Genomic DNA, 9226 nt, shown 5'->3' on the forward strand with positions numbered 1-9226 from the left:
CAGAGGTGGTGGCTCACGCCTGTAGTCCTAACTATTCAGGAGGCTGGACCTGAGGATCAAGGTTCAAAGCCAATCCTGGCACAAAAGGACCTGAGACAAAACAAAACAAAAATTTAATAATTCACATAGTCTGTCCTGAACCCTGGGACTTCATTAATTTTTATTATTTTCAGCAATTATTTTGTTTAATGAATAATGTTGACCATTACCAAATATTAACACGGTCTTATCAAATATCCTTTTAGTACTTACATGTCCATGTTATGAAGTGCTGCTTTTCTAGAAATGTATTTCATACTCTGGATTGCTACCACAGTAGTAGGGTTAAACTTTCCTTAAGTAAGATGTGGAAGTGTTCAGTGTGTGTGTGTGTGTGTGCTACCACACACTCGTGTGCATGTACCATATGTAGGGCTTAAGCTTAGGACCTGAGCATTGTCCCTGAGCTTTTTTATTTTGCCCAAGGATATCACTCTAACAGTAGAGTCACAGCTCTACTTCTGTCTTTTCGGTGGGTAAAGTTACAGTTGCCTTATAAACATAGTCATAGTGCTACCAGTCTTTATTTTTATATCTTTTCAGGGCAGAGGATCTTTAAAGAATGTACTTATTTATTTTTTCTTTCTCTAGGTGTTTTCTTTTGTTGTTGTTGTTCATTTGTTTTTGTTTGGTGGTACCAAGCTTTATTCTTAGTAGATAGATGCTCTATCACTTGGGCCATGCCTCTAACCTTTTTACTTCAGTTATTTTTGAGATTAGGCCTTGCTTTTTTGCCTCAGCTTGCTTTGACCATAATTCTATTTATGCTTTCCTCTTAGCTGCTTTTTATTGATTAAACTGTGGTCTTATGAACTTTTTGTCTAGTGTGGTCTTGAGCCCTAATTTTCCTAATCTGGATTACAGTGATAAGCCACCATGTTTAGGCTTGCTTTTTTTAAAAAAAATTTGTATTTAAATTAACTACCTCTTGTTAAGTTTTGCTGGTCTTATTCTTCCTGTGAAGGGTATGTGTGTGTGTGTGTGTGTACATATACCTAAAAAAACAGTAAAAACTGACATGTTTTCTGGCCTAAATATTCCTAATGCCATTCTTAGAATTTTGCCATATCCTTTATATATGAAGATGTCAACACAACTAATGAAAGCTGGTTTCCTGTCATTAAAACTATGAATAGGAAAATATGAATAGGGCTGAGTGCAGTGGTTCACGCCTGTAATCCTAGCTACTCAGGAGGCTCAAATCTGAGGATCGCGATTCAAAGCCAGCCTAGGTAATAAGGCTGTGAGATATTTATCTCCAATTAACCACCAGAAAAATGGAAGTGGTGCTGTGGCTCAAGGTGATAGAGTACTAGGCTTGAGCAAAAGAGTTCAGAAACAGCACCCAGGTTCTGAGTTCAAGTCCACAGGCCCCTTCCCCCACCCAACAACAACAACAACAACAACAAAAACAACCTAAGAAGTTCTGGGAGCTTGGCTCAGAATTCCTATCTAGTTAGGGCTCAAGTTCACACCATAGCCCTCCCCCTCCCCCAACACATGCATACACAGCAAAGGAAAAAAAACAAACAACACAGTGGTTGTCTGTCTAATGAAACAAAAGATGAATTTTCTTTGTTAAATGACTCGTTAAATTTAGATTATCAATGAGAAATTTCCATCATAGGATAAATCACGATCTGTGACTTAAGTAGAGCTATGTAGCTTTGGAGTGGCAGGTCCCTAGTTAAAGAATGTGAGTCTGTGTTGTAGATTGAAGTGTGGCTCGCTAGAAGATACACTGAAGGCCTAGTATCCATTACTTGTGAACAGGACCCTATTTGGAAGTAGTGGATGAGGTCAGATTAAGATGAGGTCATTAGAATGGGCCCAATCCAGACTGACACTGTCCTTATAAGAAGAGGAAAGCCCCATGTGTAAGAGGTCCAGGGAGAAGAGCATATGAGAACCAGGGTAGACACTGCAGGTTTGCAGCTACAAGCCAAGGAATGCCAAGAATTGCCTGTGACAGCAGAGCTGAGAACAAGCCCTAATAGGTTTTGTGAGCATAGCCCTGTGCATGTCTTGATTTGGAGCTTCAAACCTCCAGGACTCATTCAAGAAAGAGTATGAGCCACAAGTTGTGGTATTTTGATTTGGTGGCCCTCGTAAACAAGGATGTCCTCTCCAAGTCATTCGCTTGGTATAGCTGTCATGTACTCACAGATGTGAGTATGCTTGCTGCCTAACCCACACCTAGTTCCAAGGAGTGGGAGGGATGGGGAGAGAGTAAGTCTGGTCCTTGTATGGAAAAGATAAAGTGGATGATGGGGTAGCTTCTAATAAGAACAGGGTGGTTAAGGCCGAACTTCATTCTCTGTGACTTGAACAAAGATTAAACTGTATATATGTGGCTTCGGGGAGAAAAGTGATGCAGGGAAAAGCAGCCATCAGAGTGAGAGTCCTCAGAAAGGGCATGGCTGATTTCCTGGAGCAGTAAGAAGGCTCCTGGGCTGCTGTACAATGAGTGAATCAGGAAAAGGAAATGAAATCAGAGAAATGGAGAGGTAGGCACACCCTGTGAGGACAACTATGATCTACAGTGCTGAGGTTTGAACTCAGGGCCTGGACTCTGTTCCTTAGCTTTTGTTACTCAAAGCTACATACACTCTGCCACTTGAGCCACAGCTCTACTTCTGAGTTTTGAGTGGTTAATTGGAAACAGTATCACAAATTTGTGTGCCTGGGATTGCACCGAAGGCCATCCTCAGATCCTAACCTCCTCAGTAGCTAGGATTGCAGGCGTGAGCTAGTGGTACCTGGCTAAGATCTAGATTGTTCTAGCTATTGAATGGGGAAGCAAAGACTAGAGCAAGAAAAAAAACAAACACATTGTAGTAATCCAGATGAGTGAAGGTGCAGACCAGGGTGCTAGCAGAAAAGGAGAGATGCCTGTGTTTGGGAAGAATTTCCTGAGAGTTTTGGCAATGTTTCGGTTTTCTACTGTGATGTAATAAACTTTCCTGCAACCTAGTAGCTTAAAACAGTTTATTTGTTCTTGATTCTGTGGGTTAGATATTTAAAGAAGACTTAGCTGGACAATGCCATATGATATTCAGCTGGCAATGGTATTCCAAAGATGTGCTGGAATGAAAGGATTCAGGCAGTTGTTTCCAAATTTGCGAGCTTGTACTCCACACAGATATCCTCCACACCTCCTGTTTGCAGATGGCTCAGGCTTCCTCAGAGTATGGCGCTGTGAACTACTCACATGTGTTACCTGGCACCTTGCACCAAGCCCTATCATGTGAAGACATCAAAACACTGCTTGCAACCCCCCAGTCAGTGTGGGAGGGGAGTAGAAAAGGGCCCCATTCATTGAAGGTCACTTTGAAATGGAGTGGGAAAGAGGAAATGAGTGGCTGATGCCCAGATATTTGGATTCCATTACTAGATAGGGTTGCCATTGGTTTATGTTTTTTGTTTTTTTTTTTAAAGGCAAGAAAACTCCAGAGAAGGGACCGGGAGTTTGGCCTAGTGGTTAAAGTGCTTGCCTAGCATGCATGAATACCCCGGTTCGATTCCTCGGTACCACATACATAGAAAAAAGCCGGAAGTGGTGCTGAGGCTCAAGTGGTAGAGCTCTAGCCTTGAGAAAGTCCAAGGACAGTGCTCAGGCCCTGACCTCAAGCACAGGACTGGCAAAAAAAAAAAAAGAAAACTCCAGAGAAGCAAGTGTTTGGACAAAGATCGATTTAAGTTTTTCTGGGCTCTGGGCTCTGTACTCAAGAGGCTGAGGCCTAAGGATTGTGGTTTGCAGCCAGCCTGGGCAGCTAAAGTCTGTGAGACTCTTATCTCCAATTAACCACCAAAAACTAGAAGTGGAGGTTTGGCTCAAAGTGGTAAAACTCTAGTTTTTTGTTTGTTTGTTTTTGCCAGTGGTAGTGCTTGAGCTTGGGGCCTGAGCACTGTCCTTGGACTTTCTCAAAGCCAGAGCTCTACCACTTGAGCCTCAGCATCACTTCTGGCTTTTTTCTATGTATGTGGTGCCAAGGAATTGAACCCGGGTCTTCATGCATGCTAAGCAAGCACTCTACCACTAGGCCAACCTCCGGCGCCAAAACTCTAGTTTTGAGCAAAAAAAAACCAAACAAACTCATGGACGTTGGGTCAGGAGTTTGGCCTAGTGGCAGAGTGTTTGCCTATGCACAAAGACCTGGGTTTGATTCCGGGGTACCACAGACAGAGAAAGGCCTCAAGTGGTACAGTGACTCAAGAGGTAGACAGCTAGCCTTGAGGAAAACCCAAGACTGGCAAACAAAACAAAACAAAAAACTGGGACAGTGTCCTGTCCCTTGAGTTCAAGCCCCACTACACACACACACACACACACACACACACACACACACACACACACACACACACAAGATTTAGGGCGGTTAGGGGTTTAGGGTGCTCAGACCTAGTGCCAGCAAAACCCTGAGTTCAACACCTAGGACCACCAAGGGTGGAGGGGGAGGGAAGTAAGGTCGTGTAAGCCTGGTCTACACACAAACTAGACATGTTAAGGAACAGAGAAATTATGAATCCTAAACAGAAAGAAAGCAGGGGAGTGGCGGCTGTCAAGAAATCCGCAAGGATGCTAAATCAAGAGGAGGAATGCATGAAGAAGGAAGTGATCAAATTTGTGACAACTTCCGCATAGGCCATTAGGTTAGGTATGACAACAATAGTGGAAATTCACGGGCAACCCTTCGACGGGCAGTTTAGCTGAGTAGTTCATGGGGTTGCGATATGGGTGCACAAGAAGCCTGACTGCAGTGGGCTGACTGGAAGGCTTCTTCAGCTCATTCATGGCTTACTCCACCCCTCTCCTTTCTCACCACAATCACCACTTCAGGAAGCTCAAAACACCAAACACCCTTCTCTGGCTAAAGGAGTGCTTGCTTCTGGGGCTCCATCCCTCTATAGACCACCCCTGTGTGGATAGATTCAAGGTCACACCAGAACCCAATCCAAAAGGAGACCCCACTTCTTTACACCCTTCCCCAAGCAAACCAACCGAAGCCCCCAGCCTATCTTAGCTTCCAATCACTTACTCAGACGACACCCCCCGCGCCCCCATACGGTTGGTTCTCCCTCTCTCTAACGAGTAACGGTCCAAAGGAGGTCCACTACAGGGCTGGTCTTTGTCTGGGCTGGGAGGGGGAGGGAGGTCACCAAGCCCCCCGCCCCCAGCAGAGTCTGGCTGGTGCTCCAGCGAGAGCAGAGAAGCAGGAGTAAAGGTGTGTTGTAGGGAAACTGGGTCAAGGTTTGCATTTTAAGGTAAGTAACAACATCTTCGTATGTAGAAGGGAACAATCAAGAGAGAAATAGTAGATACATGAAGAAGAGAAGGAAAATACAGAAACTAAAATGAATCCTCCCGCAGCCTTGGAGGGCCGGCGGGGGGCGGGGCCGGCGGGGGCGGGGCCGGCGGGGGGCGGGCCCGGCGGGGGGCGGGCCCGGCGGGGGGCGGGCCCGGCGGGGGGGCGGGCCCGGCGGGGGGCGGGCCCGGCGGGGGGCGGGCCCGGCGGGGGGCGGGGCCGGGGCCGGCCCGCCCGGGCAGCGTCTGCCGCAGCGTGGCCCCGCCGCGGGGCCGGTTCCCAGAGCTGCCCGGTGGCGGCGGCGCCGGGCTCCGGGTGGTGGCTGCCCCGGCGGTCTGGGGAATCCGGACGGAATCTCAGCTCCCCGACGGCGACCTGATTACGAGGTCCCGAGCCCGTGCCCTAGCACACGGGAGAAGCGCGGAAGGAGGCCGGGCGCACGGGGCGGGAAGGGCCCGGCCACACACCTCGGTTCATTTTCTTCATTATCCTCCGGCGCCTCCAACTGCTGCTCTATGTCGCGCCTCTTAAGTGGCAACCCTTTAAACTGCAACCTGGGTTTAGAGAGAAAGGGCAGGCCCGCGCGCCAGTGCGCGCTCACGCCGCAGCGCGGGAAGCCGGGGCCGGGAAGTTTCCCCGGGGCTTCATCGCGGAAGCGGGGAAAAGGCCCGGTGCGCTCAGTGCGCAGGCGCAGTTCGCCAGCGCTTTCGTTCCTACACAGACTTGTTTTCAAGAGAGATCTGGTTAATGCCGAGAGGTGCTTTGGATTTTTCACTAGCCCGATGTCATAATCCTCAAGACGATGCGAAGGGGAAAAGAAATGGTAAGATGCAATTTGGAGAAAACAATTATATGCAAAACATCCCAAGCAATCCTCAGAAAATAAAAGTATTGCGCCCAACGTGGGGCTCGAACCCACGACCCTGGGATTAAGAGTCCCATGCTCTACCGACTGAGCTAGCCGGGCAGCTGGCAAAGAACCTTCCTTTTTTGTCCTTTCACAAAAATGTACAGTCGGATGTTCTTTGTATTCTTTATGTTTCTTGTTTTTGAAGATTAAGTGGGCCATTTAAAATGTTTCTTAAGATTTTTTTTAAAAAAACCCGTTTAAAACATGTAGATTTAAGAAGTGTTATTTTGTACGTGTCTTAAAATCGCTAAAACCAATGCGAGTCTGTCATAGCCATTAATTTTGTTTCTAAAGTGTTAGAAATTATAATTTTTTTCATCTGAACAGAAACACGTTGTAAAAACTCTCAGCTTCTATTAAATGGCATATTAAAATCCTACATATCCGAGCTTTGCATTAAGAAACAAAGTCCAACCTCTCAAAGATCACTGTCACTGAATTGCGGAGGGAGCAATAAAGTTAAATGGAGAAAAGGGATTTTGAGTCTATTAAAATAGGTGTGTTAACAACTGAGAGCCAGCTCAGAGGCAGCTCACATCCAGGTCAACCCACTGAAGATGTGAGGTAAAGGGTACACAGTCTGAATCTAAAGATGAAGGGAATAATTTCTACGATGAAAAGAAAGATATGATTTTGATCAAGTTATGACAAGTGGAGATAATGGAACCACTTCCTATGAAATTATCTGCATTATTAGTGTCTAAATAAAGGATTTTGCACTATTTTTGTGATTGGTAGTAAGGTACTCAAAATTGCAAGTTAAACCCTAATTGTGAATCTGAGAATAACAAAGAATGTGTAGTGCACTATTCCAAAAGTATAGCCGTTAGAAGCTAAGCACTTTGGTCATCAGGGTTCCTGAAATATAAAAGTGTGTCAGTGACTGAAGCCTGTAATCTTAGCTACTCAGGAGTCGGAGATCTGAGGTTCATAGTTTGAATCCAACCCCAGCAGGAAAATCCATGAGACTTAATCTCTAACTACTCAGTAAAATATGGTAAAGCTCAGTGGTAAAGCATTGAGCCTCATGGTAAATACACACAATAATAATAATAATAATAAGCAACTGTGTCCAAAAATATTTAGATTACTTAGAGTAAATCTAAGACTAAAATAGATTATTCAAAAATCCTAATATTAAAATATCATAATTACTAGTTTTTATTTCAGTTGCAAAGTGGTTTGTGATTATCACTTAACAGAATGGGATAGGGTAAATTTGATTTTTTTACATATTAAAACATTTATAATAATTATTAGATACTATTTATATTGCATGTTTACATAATTACAGGCAGTTGAACACTTATTTGTCTGTTGTAATTATTAAAACCATTAGTATGATTTATTAAAATCATATTAAGTCTCTACCATGTACAAAACACTGTTAGGAAGATAAAACATAGCCAGGCACAGTAGCTCACGCCTATAATCCTAGCTACTCAGGAGGCTAAGAGCTGAGGATTGCAGTTTAAAGCCAGCCTGAGCACTAAAGTCCATGAGACTCTAATCTCCAATTAACTACCAGAAAACAGGAAGTGGCACTGTGGCTCAAGTGGTAGAGCAATACTCTTGAACTGAAAGCTCAGGGACAATGCCCAGGCCCAGAGTAAAGAAAAAAATAAAGGGCAGGGAAATGGGGAAAAAACATGAAAAGGGGTATGTATCAATGTGTGAGAAGCAATGCACCTACTAACTGGCGAATATAACTATAACCCCTCTATGCAATAAAAGTTTTTTAAAAAAAGAAAAGTTAAAACAGACTTAGTCAGATAGAAAAGTACATCCACTACATGTCAATTTTGTATAGACAACATCAAAAATTAACTAGGGAACTGGAGGGGACTCTCAAGTGCCAAAATCTGGGTTATGGTTGAAAAGCCAAGTGAGAAATCCAGGCCCTGATTCAAGCCCCATTATCCACCCAGTTCCTTGCCCCCAGCATGAGTAATTAGGAGTAATTTGGTTAAAACAAAACCTTATCCATTTAAGTCTCATAATGAATCATGAACCTAAGATCATAAACCATGGACACAAGAAAAGTCAACAGGGTCAGGAGGATGGCCTACTGGTAGAGTGCTTGCCTAGCATGCAGGAAACTCTGGTTTCCATTCCTTGGTACCACATACACACAGAGAGCCAGAAATGGTAGAAATGGTGTTGTGGCTCAAGTGGTAGAGTACTAGTCTGGAGAAAGCCAAGGATAGTGCCCAAGCCCTGAGTTTAAGCCCTAGGACTGGCAAAAAAAAAAAAAAAAAAAAAAAAAAAAGAAAGAAAGAAAGAAAGAAAGAAAAGAAAAAGTTAACAATCCAGTTTCAAAGTAGGCAGATCACCTAACAGTGAGTTCAGAAATAAGCGCCATTTCAACAGATGGAATTTACCAGGCACTCAAACTGTTTATTACACATAAGTAGGGAATCTGTTTAAAAGTTTAACTAAATACCTAAACAAGTGTGGAGTACTGGTGTTTTATTTTATCGTTGTGACTGTAACATTTAATTTTGTTCAGCTCTTCCTTGGGCTGTCTTGGTCTAAAATCAGATCTCCAGAGAATTGCAACTAGAATTTTTATTTTTAATTTTTGGTTGGTCATGGGGCTTAAACTCTGGGCCTGGATTTGAGCCACAGGCCTAGCACCAAAAGAGCAAAACCAAAAAAAAACTAAAACAAAAAAAAATCTTGTGATGACTTTACAGAAGAAAACCAATAATCAAGAAAAGAAATTGAATTAGAAAAGCACTATTAAATTAGCATAGTAATACTTAAATAAGAATCATCAGGTATTGAAATTAGTGAGTAAAACGTTGAGGGATGACAAGATATAATATCATGTTACTAGGTACAAATGGAAAATAGAAACCTAGTGGTGAAACCATAAGCAAAAATTCAAAACGAGCATCATCCACCATAGAAGAAACTCACATCAAATGCCCCCCATTTAAAGCTCTCACAAAGTCACTTCTGCAATATT

General features: G+C 43.6%; 1 non-coding gene across 1 annotated transcript; it reads right to left on the reverse strand.

Moving 5' to 3' along the window:
* Positions 1-6239: 6239 nt before the first annotated feature.
* Trnak-cuu (transfer RNA lysine (anticodon CUU)) lies at positions 6240-6312 on the reverse strand. The gene has a single exon. It is a non-coding gene; the product is annotated as a tRNA-Lys (tRNA).
* Positions 6313-9226: the final 2914 nt, after the last annotated feature.

The sequence above is a fragment of the Megascapheus bottae genome, chromosome 14 (genome assembly GCF_031878675.1).
Source record: "Megascapheus bottae isolate mThoBot1 chromosome 14, mThoBot2.hap1, whole genome shotgun sequence".
Lineage (NCBI taxonomy): Eukaryota > Metazoa > Chordata > Mammalia > Rodentia > Geomyidae > Megascapheus > Megascapheus bottae.